Source organism: Arachis hypogaea, chromosome 20 (assembly GCF_003086295.3).
Source record: "Arachis hypogaea cultivar Tifrunner chromosome 20, arahy.Tifrunner.gnm2.J5K5, whole genome shotgun sequence".
NCBI lineage: Eukaryota > Viridiplantae > Streptophyta > Magnoliopsida > Fabales > Fabaceae > Arachis > Arachis hypogaea.
Genome location: NC_092055.1, coordinates 113,992,099 through 114,002,687, shown reverse-complemented (window position 1 = coordinate 114,002,687; position 10,589 = coordinate 113,992,099).

Here is a 10,589-nt window from a genome sequence, read left to right as displayed (position 1 = left end):
ATGTGGATAGAAAAGAGGGTGAGAGAGGTGAGAGAATGTATAAGAGTGAGTAAGTGGTGAAGTGGTTGGTGGTTGGGGTTTATCCATTGGCCAAAGAAGTTTGAAATTTAAATTCTGCATGCTGCTTCCCCCCTGGGCGCTGAATGTTGGGCTAGCGTTTGGCGCCACCAGAAGGATCTCCATTTTTTTACTAGCATTTAACGCCAAGAATGGGCGTTAAACACCCTAGGGGGACCAAAAATTGGCTTGAAATGCTCCCTCATGGACGTTAAATGTCCAACCTTTTGCCCCTGGGCGCTGAATGCCAGCCTGGCGTTTGGCGCCACCAGGGTGTGCTGTATTGCTTTCTAAACTTTCTTGTTCCTGTTTTAAGTTCTATACATGATTAAAACGTTAGAAAAATGAGGAAAACTATAAAAATTAATATAAAATAAATTAATATGAAATTAAACTCAAATAAACTAAAATAGAATAAAAGAAAGTAAAAGTAAACTATGGGATATGTATGGTTGGGTTGCCTCCCAACAAGCGCTTCTTTACCGTCATTAGCTTGACAGACAGCTCCTTTACAGAGGGTTATAGGGGCTCAGATCTTCACCCCTTATTGTGAACTTCCTCCTTGTGCTCTCATGAATTAGTTCAACATGCTCCAGAGACAGGATTCTGTTCACCGTGTATGGGATGACTGGACTTCTTGTGAATACTACTCTCATGCAAGGTGAGAAGTCTTCAGTATGAATTTTCTTGTTCCTCCAGTCTTTGGGTACTTTCTTTTTAGGGTCTCCTCCTTCAATGGTGGGTGGTGAATGCCCAACACCAAACTTAGGTTTGATGTCAGGGGGCTCTGTATGGCTTTCCACTGAATGAGAAGGCTTGAGCACTGAGCTCTGCATGCCAGTACCATCTTTGTCAGAGAGAGGTTGAAGCTTAGGAATTTTGAATAGCAAATGGTCCTCATGCATCCTCAGGACTAACTCTCCTCTCTCTACATCAATCAAGACTCTTCCAGTAGCTAGGAATGGCCTTCCTAGGATGATGGAGTCATTCTTTTCCTCCCAGTATCAAGTATCACGAAGTCTACAGGGAGGTAAATGTCTTCAACCTTTACTAGAACGTTCTGCACCAATCCATATGCCCACTTCAAGGACTTGTCCGCCATCTCCAGTGAGATCCTTGTGGGTTGCGCCTCTTGGATCCTGGTAAGCGAATCCCTACACTTCGTATAACTGAACCAGCAAGTGCACTGGGTCGTCCAAGTAATACCTGAGTGAGTCAGGGTCGATCCCACGAGGATTGTGGTTTGAAGCAAGCTATGGTTATCTTGCAGGTTTTAGTCAGGCAGATGAAAGAGTTGTTGGATTGAGGTTTAATTGTATTAAAGGAATAAAGAAAAATGTATAAAATACCTTTTTGAATTGGAATGTAAACAAGGATAAGGAATTGGTTAAGGTTTGGAGTTGCTTTGTCCTTCTGGAATAACTCTGGTATTACTGTCTTCTTCAAGTGTGAATGATTTCTTCTATGGCAGGCTGTATGTGATTGACGCTGGTTTAAGCAGCCGCCAATACTCCTCCAGATCTGAACCCCAGGGTTAGTGCGGATCAATTCTGATTGAGAGTGAAGCTCCTGCAGTTCATTCTCCTTGGTGATCCTACTTAAAACGTCACAGACAAAGTCGAATCTTCCAGATCGGAGGATGCTGCACCTTGTGTTGTAGCCTCTACCACAGAGACCCTAATCTCCCCGTAAATCGGCTGACTAGTGTCTCAAGAAGTCCCTAACAAAGTCGTGGATTAGCTTTCTGAGAGATGTATAATCAAGCTGGTGATTCATCATTGTCCGATGAAAGACGCACTTTGAACCCATGTAGAATGTGATAACCTTATGCCAGTTCAACGCATTCATATTGATGAAGAACGAATATACCTCTTAGAATTGATCAAACACAGATTAAAGGGAAACAGTATTACTTTTATTAATCCATAAAACTCAGCAGGGCTCCTCCTTGATGAGCGGATTTCTTGAAGGTAAAGAATTTTGCAAATAAATTCCCGTTGTAAGTATAGTTTCTAAACCAACAAAGAATTCTTTTGTACAAAAAATTGTTTATCACTAAAGCAAACCCAATAAAATTTATAACCGAAGTATTCAAACCTCGGGTCGTCTCTCAAGGAATTGCAGGGAAGTATGATTTATTATTGGTTATGGAAAAAGTGTCCTTTTGGGTTTTGAAATAGGGAACAAGGAAATAAATTGACAAGAAAGTAAATTAATAATCATGAAAACCCTTGCAAGGTATAAGAACTGGAAATTCCATCCTAGTTATCCTTATCAATTGTGATGAGAATTTTTTATTGCTCCCACTTAGTTAACCCTTACTAAATAAAGGAAAGTCAAGTGGACTAATCAATGGGATTCCTCAAGTCCTAGTCAACTCCTATGGAAAGACTAGCTTTAGTGGGATCCAAATCAATCAGCAAATTCCAATTTTCAATCAACAAGGAGTTTGATAACTCAAGTGTCACCAATTACTCAACCAAAGTCAAAGGGGAGAAATCTAAATTAAATTAAAAGCATCAATAACATAAATAGAAGAAAACAATTATAACTCTGAAAATACCTCAAATTGCATTAAATAGAAAATCAAATTAAACATGAGAATTCATAAATCAAGTAGCAACATAAAGTAATCAACAAAGGAATTAGATAAAATAGAAAGCTAGAACAAATAAAAGTAAAAAAGAATTAAATTAAAGGAACATTGAACCTAGAATTGAGAAGGAGTAATCCTAAAACTAAGAGAAATCCTAAATCCTAAAACCTAGAGAGAGGAGAGAGCCTCTCTCTCTAGAAAACTACATCTAAAACCTAAAATTGTGAATTATGAATGTTGTCCAATGAATGGATTGATTACCCCACTTTGTAGCCTCTAATCCATAGTTGTCAGAACCGAACCGGTGATCGAACCGGTCAGGTTACTGGGTCACTGGGTCATTGGTTCAACCGGTGGGTCACTGGTTGAACCGGTTGACCCGGTCCTATGTAAATAAAAAATAAAATATAGTAAAAAATTTAAAATTAAAATTTAAAATACATATTTTCACTAACATTTTAAAAATATCTAGTTATTCTAAAACAATATGAAACAGGAACAATAAGTATTTTGTTAAATTTACTCTATCATAAATATTTTTATTTTTTTTATATTAAAATAACTATTATTTTCGAATTTTAATAATTTATTAATTAGTTTATATCTATTATACTATTATATACTACAAGTATTTATTGAAAAATAATATTAATAGATATTATATAATTATAAAAAAATAAATGAGTTTATAATTATTGTTAAATAAAAATATAATTAATTTAAGAATGAACGAGTTTATAACTAAAATTAAAATAATTAAATAGATTGATAAAAGATATCTATATATAAAATAATTTGTAAACATATTAAATAGTATTGTGACAGCTTGGTGGTTATGACAGGCTCCTTTTACCCTGAGGATAGGGGTTCGAAACTCACCCCATCCATTTTGACAATTTCACTCTCAGCGGTTCGGTTGAACCGGTTTAACGAGTTTGACCGGTTTTCACCGGTTTACTCCGGGTTTGACCGGTTCACACCGGTTCGTTACCTTATTCGGTTCAATTGGCGGACCGGACCGGCTTAGGGTCCGGTTCACCGGTTTTCCGGTCGAACCGGCCGGTCCGGTCCAGTTTTTACAACAATGCTCTAATCTGTGTTTTTTGGGACAAAAACTGGGTCAAAAACAGTCCAAAAATCACCACCAGTGATTTCTGATACGTCCAGCACGTGGCAAAGTCACGCGTACGCGTGAGTCACGCGTCCGTATCGCTTATCTTTTGGGAAGCTATGGTAAATTATCTATCATTGTGAAGCCCCGGATGTTAGCTTTCCAATGCAACTGAAATCGCCTCATTTGGACTTCTGTAGCTCAAGTTATGGTCGATTTAGTACCAAGAGGTCAGGCTGGACAACTTTAGCAGTTCCTTCAGTTTCTTGTAATCCTTCCACTTTTGCATGCTTCCTTTCCATCCTCTAAGCCATTCCTACCCTATAAACCCTGAAATCACTTAACACACATATCAAGGCATCGAATGGTAATAAGAGGGGATTAAACATAGCAAATTTAAGACCAAAGAAACATGTTTTCAATCATAGCACAAAGTTAGGAAGGAAAATGTAAAACATGCAATTTACATGAACAAGTGTGAGATAGTGGATAAAATCCACTCAATTAAGCACAAGATGTACCATGGAATAGTGGTGCATTAAATCTCCCAACACTTAAACATTAGCATGTCCTCATGCTAAGCTCAAGAGGAACTATAAGAGTGAAGAGGAATGGTAGAAAGTATGTAATGCAACCTATTTATATGAATGCAACTATATGCAAAATGCTTTTACCTACTTGGTTTAATAGTAAATAAATTTTCCAAGAATAAATATGCACTGGATCTCACTAATTCAAATCACAAAATAAAGTACAAGTGAACTTGCAAGAAGAAAATAGCTCATGAAATCCGGGAACAAAGAATCGAGCATCGAACCCTCACTGGAAGTGTATACACTCTAATCGCTCAGGTGTTTAAGGTTCGATCTCTCAATTCTCTACTATTTTTACTTTCTAAGGCTTGCTTTTCTTCTACCAATCAACAAGAAATTAATGCACAGATACACATATCAAGAGGTCTTTTAAGGGTTGTAATGGGGTTAGGGTCAATGTAGGATTGTATTTGGCCAAGTGGACTAAAATCTGAATCCTTAATTAACCTAAACTTCTCACCTAACTTAAGACAATCCATGTAATCATAATATAAAACCTAACTATCCATTAACCATATTTTCCACATATTCATGCATCCTGATTTGAGTACAGTACATATGCATTGCTATCACCATTTACTTTGGAGCATTTTGTCCCCTTTTATTATTTGCTCTTTTTTCTTTTCTTTTCTCCTTTATTTTTTTATTTTTTTTATTTTTGTTTATATATATGCCTATTTTTTTATTTTTTGTTATTTTTTAATTTTTTTTCTCAATGCATATGATTAAATTATTGAATGCATGAATATGTCCTAAACATTTCTTTCACATTTTCATAAAGATATATAACACCCAATTCTTAAACCAAATGTTTCCAAACCTAACTTTCCCACACTTAAATCATGAACACTCTCACTAGTCTAAGCTAACCAAGGATTCAAATTAAAGACATTATTTTTTTTCGCTTAGAGTTAGTGATGGGCTAAAGTAAAGAATAAAAGGGTAAAATATGCTCAAAATTGGTTTGCAAGGGATAATGAAAGGTAAGGCCATATGGGTATGTAAGCTCATTGAAACAAAGGCCTCAATCATATAAGTGCATGCATACATCAAACCATGGAAATATAGAATTAAGCAAGACAATGATCACAATTTTAGAGAGAACAACACACACCAAAAATAAAATATTGGTTGATAAGATGCAACCAATCAATTAGGCTCAAAATCTCATTAGTTTTGTGTGTTCGAGCTCTAAAACCATGTTCCAAATTAAAATTTCTTCAAACAAGTTTTTTAAAAAAGTTTAATTCAAATTAGTGAAATGCTATAAAAAGTTTCTTGAAAAAAAGAAAATATTACTTCAACCAAGTGGTAAAATATGCACAAAATCAAACAAACATACAAATGCAACAACTAATTTAACAAAAAAAGTTAAACATTGGTGTTGAGTCAGGAAGTACTAACCCGCGGAAGTTGGTATCGACCTCCCCACACTTAAAGATTGTACCGTCCTCGGTGCATGCAGAGATGTACAAGTGGACGGGTGGCTCCAACTGATGCTTTTTCTCCAAAGATTCTGTGGCAGACTTGTCTGTCGCCCCATTGAAACGTCTTCCGGTTCCCTTCCTAGTGGCCATCCTGAAAGAAGAGAAAAAGGAAGAAAAGTAACCCAGGACTAAGATAGAAAACAAATAAAGTATGGGTGGGTTAATGCCAAATAATGAGGGTCTCAACTACATAGTAGCTACAACATGCAAGTGAGAAAATAGTAAAAGCAAACGGCATATCAAATAGTGCAAAAACTGCAACAATGGGGAGAGATAATGGATAATGTAAGACAATATAAATTCATGTCAATGCAAAAGGAATTACAATTATCATAAAAGATTAGCATTGACTTAAATAATATTACCCAACAGTTAAGAACAAGTCACGAAGCACCAAAATAATACCAGAGAAGATACAACAGTTGAATAAGAACAATTAACACCAATGATAAAATAATAGACTTAGAAAAGAAAATAAAATCATGAACAAAGTTAAAATGCAATGAATCAAAGTATGCAAATACAATAAGAAAAATAGAAAGAAAGAGAATAAATATGAGAAGTTTAAAGAAATGAAGATGAAGAAAGTAAGGAAGGAGGAAGAAAGAATAAGAAAAGCTAGAAGAAAGAAGAAAGAATGATAATAGAAAGATAAGTAGGATTGGAGGGTGGGAGATTTGAAATCAGACGCTGAGGTGGTTTAGCTATGCGTCACTTGCGACGCGTACGCGTGAATCACGTGTACGCGTGGATCGCGCTATTTTCAAGCGACGCGTACACGTCAGGGACGCGTACGCGTGACAGGGGTTGTGCAATTGGCACGGAGGCAGCCTCGTGCACGCACAACTCTCTGTTTAATACGCACACTTGTCAAAATTTTGAGGCGATGCATGCGCGTCAGAGACGCGCACGCGTGAATGGCCTGAATTGGAAAAACAACGCGTACGCGTGATAGGGCTTGTGCTTCCAGCACAATTCCAGCCCCACACCATCATAACTCTCTGGGCATACACCCATTTACGCCGATTTGTTGGGTCACGCGTACGCGTGGGTGACGCGTACGCATGGAAGGCTGATTTTGCAATTGACGCGGACGCGTCAGGGACGCGCACGCGTGGGCGTGTTTGTGCCTAAAGCACGCCTCCAGCCATGCTCCCGCACAACTCTCTGTTTAGTTCTTCTTTGTTTCGCATGCACATATGACGTGTACGCGTCAGCGACGCTTGCGCGTCGCGTGTGATTTTTTTTAATGCAGAATGAAAAATGCAGAATGCAAATGACTATGCAGAAATTATGAATGAACACGAATGAAAATAAAATAAAATAAAATTAAGAACAAAAAAGAAAGAATATACCATGGTGGGTTGTCTCCCACCTAGCACTTTTAGTTAAAGTCCTTAAGTTGGACATTTGGTGAGTCCCTTGTTTTGGTGGCTTGTTTTTGAACTCATCCAGGAATCCCCACCAATGTTTATAATTCCAATGGCCTCCGGGATCCCAAACTAGGCGCAAAGATCCTTCAAGCAAGTCAAAGCAAGTGACAAGGCCCCAAGAGTGTTGATTGCTAGACTGAATTCCGGGGTCCCAAACCTTGCTTTTGCACCCGTCTTCTTGTTGACCATCTTTGTTCCAACTGGGTGGTAAGCAATCCGAATTCTCACTTAAGCGCCCAAACAACTTCCTAGACCCATACAATTCAGTATTCTTCCAACCATGATAATTCAGCCGTGAGCTTCCTACCACAATGAACCTAGGATTGTGTTGCCAACCACTAACCATCTCCCTCTTACTCTTATAGCCACAAAGAGCTCTAAGTTGCCCATCCGTCTCAAGCAAAGCATATTCAAGTGGGCTAATTAAGTATAGAGATGAGAGATTTACCCACTTGAATGAAGAGATGGATGATGATGGCTTTGGGGGAGAGGTCTCCAACAACCTTGGTAAGGTGATCTCCAGCTCCATTCCCTTGGGCTCTTCTTTGACAACTTCCACCTCTTTGCAAGCTTTTTCAATATCAACCTCTTCTTCTTGGTATCTTTCTTCCAATTCGATCTCTTCTTCATTGTTCACCAAGGACATGGGAGGTTGTGCTTCTTCTTCTTTAATCTCCATGTCAAGTCCAATGGGAGAGGATTCAAATGTAGATAAGAATTCATCAATGATTGAATCCATCTCTTGATCATCCCCTTCAAAGTCTTCAACCATGATATGCCTTGGTGGTTGTACACCCTCCTCAACATCAAATTCAAACTCCTTAGAAGGGGGCTCTGTGACTGGGCTTTCCCATGGATGTTTCGCATCTCCTAAGTCTTCGACCACTTCTTCCTCTTCAATAATTCCGGCTTCCTCCACTTGTTCCATTATAAAGTCATGCTCCTTACTGTCCACTGGAGTTTCTAGTGTCTCTGACGTGGCGAAAATTGGTGAGTTAAGAAATTAATATAAGAGATACGTTGCAAGTACAGTTCTTAACCAACCAGAAATCCGCTTATCAATTTAGAGGGTTGTCACAAAATTTAAATTAAAATACTGAGAGTATGAGTCCCAGGTCGTCTCCGAACGAGTTGCAGAAAGATGTGCTACTTTATTAATCAGATGTTTTCAAAAAATGGTTTGAGTTGAATAGCAGGAAATTAAATTAGAGAATTTATGTAATTTTAAATAAAAGCTTTGGCTGGGAGTAGATTAGTTGGAAGCCCTATTCTTGTTGGAGTACTCTCAAGATTAATTGATAATTGAGGGTTGTTCTGTTTAGTTATCCCTTACTAGGTAAGGGAAAGTCAAACAAGTTGGAAAGCTATTTCTATTCACAAGTCCCAATCCGCTTAATTGAAAAGGATTGGTGTCAGCGACTAGAGGGTAAACCAACAATAAACCCAATTACAATTTTTCTTTTAAGCATTCCAACTCAAGATCTTCCTTTCAATCAACTCCCATCCAAGTTATGGAACTACTCGCTCATTGTGAATGTAGAATTCATAACATAGGAAAGGGAAATATAGAAAGACATGATAAATAATAATCAAAGGAATCAATTAAAAATAAAGATAGTTCTTGTATTAATAAACTCTAAAAATAATTCAATAATAATTCTAAATAAACAAAGGACATGGAAGAGTAAGAGACAGGTAAAGAAAGCAAACTAGAATGACGAAGTCTTGCTGAGGTAATAACTCTTCTCAATATCCCAATGCGAAAAGCAATCAAAATAAAATCCTAAGAACTATGAATGTGTAGAGAGAAAACCTAGAGGAGGAGTAAAACTATATCTAAAACTGAGAATTGTCTGTAATGAATTGTTCTTTTTTGTTTTTCCATGTTCCTTGGCTCTAGTCTACTTTTCTGGGCCGAAAATTGGGTCAAAACAGGGCCCAAAATCGCCCCCAGCGAATTCTGCAGATTCTGCAGATCGCGCATGTCACGCGATCGCGTCATTCATACGAATGCGTCATTCGGCGTTTTGCCTTGCCATGCGTGCACGTCGTCCACGCCTCTGCGTCACTTGTGCAATTCCAATCCGCGCGGTCGCGTGAGCCATGCGTCCGCGTCACTGCGATTTCCTCTATGTCGCACGATCGCGTGAGCCATGCGTCCGCGTCACTTCTCGCTGGTCATCTCCTCAATTTCTTGTGTTCCTTCCATTTTTGCAAACTTCCTTTCCAATCTCCAAGTCATTCATGCCCTATAAAGCCTGAAACACTTAACACACAGATCACGGCATCTAATGGAATGAAGGAGAACTAAAATACATAATTAAAAGTCTTTCGGAAGCAAATATTCAATCATGTAATAATTTTAGGAAGGAAATATAAATGCATGCCAATCATATGAATAAGTGGGTAAAGAATTGATAAAACCATACAATTAAGCACAATATAAACCATAAAATAGTGGTTTATCAACCTCCCCACACTTAAACATTAGCATGTCCTCATGCTTAGTTGAAGGAGATAAAATAAATGAGTAGGAACATGTAAAACTCATGTAATGCAATGCAACCTATGTATATGAATGCAACTATATGATTCTTGTCTACTTGATCAAAAGTAAATAGGTTCTTCGAGACAATCACAAATCAAACTCCACTAATTCAATTCTTATATAGTAAGAACAGATAAAAATGCAAGAAGGTAGCTCATGAAAGTAGGGAACGTAGAATTTAAGCATTGAACCCTCACTGATGATGTATGTACACTCTAATCTCTCTAGTGTATAGGGCAATCACTCTATCCTTCTCTAATCATGCTTTCTAATTTTTGTTCTTCACCTAACCAATCAACAACATTTAATATATTAATACAAACATCATGAGGTCTTTTCAAGGTTGTAATGGGGCCAAGGTAAGGGTAAGGATACATATATGGCTAAGTGAGCTTATAAATTGAATCTTTAATTAACCCAAGCTTCAACCCAACATATATATATATATATATATATATATATATATATATATATATATATATATATATATATATTCTATATAACTTAAAATTCACACCCAGCTACCCAAAATTTCTCTTTTACATTCCATACTCATATATCAACTTTTTATTTTAATTTTATCATACATGCATTGATCTTTGAATTCTTAACTTAGCATTGGGGTAATTTTGTCCCCTTAATTATTTATTGAATATTTTTTGGATTTTTTTTAATTTTTTTTTCAACATAAACTAAAAATAAACATAGCTAATCAATGCACATAGATTTTTAATTCTTATAGTTTCACATGAGTAGGTACCCAA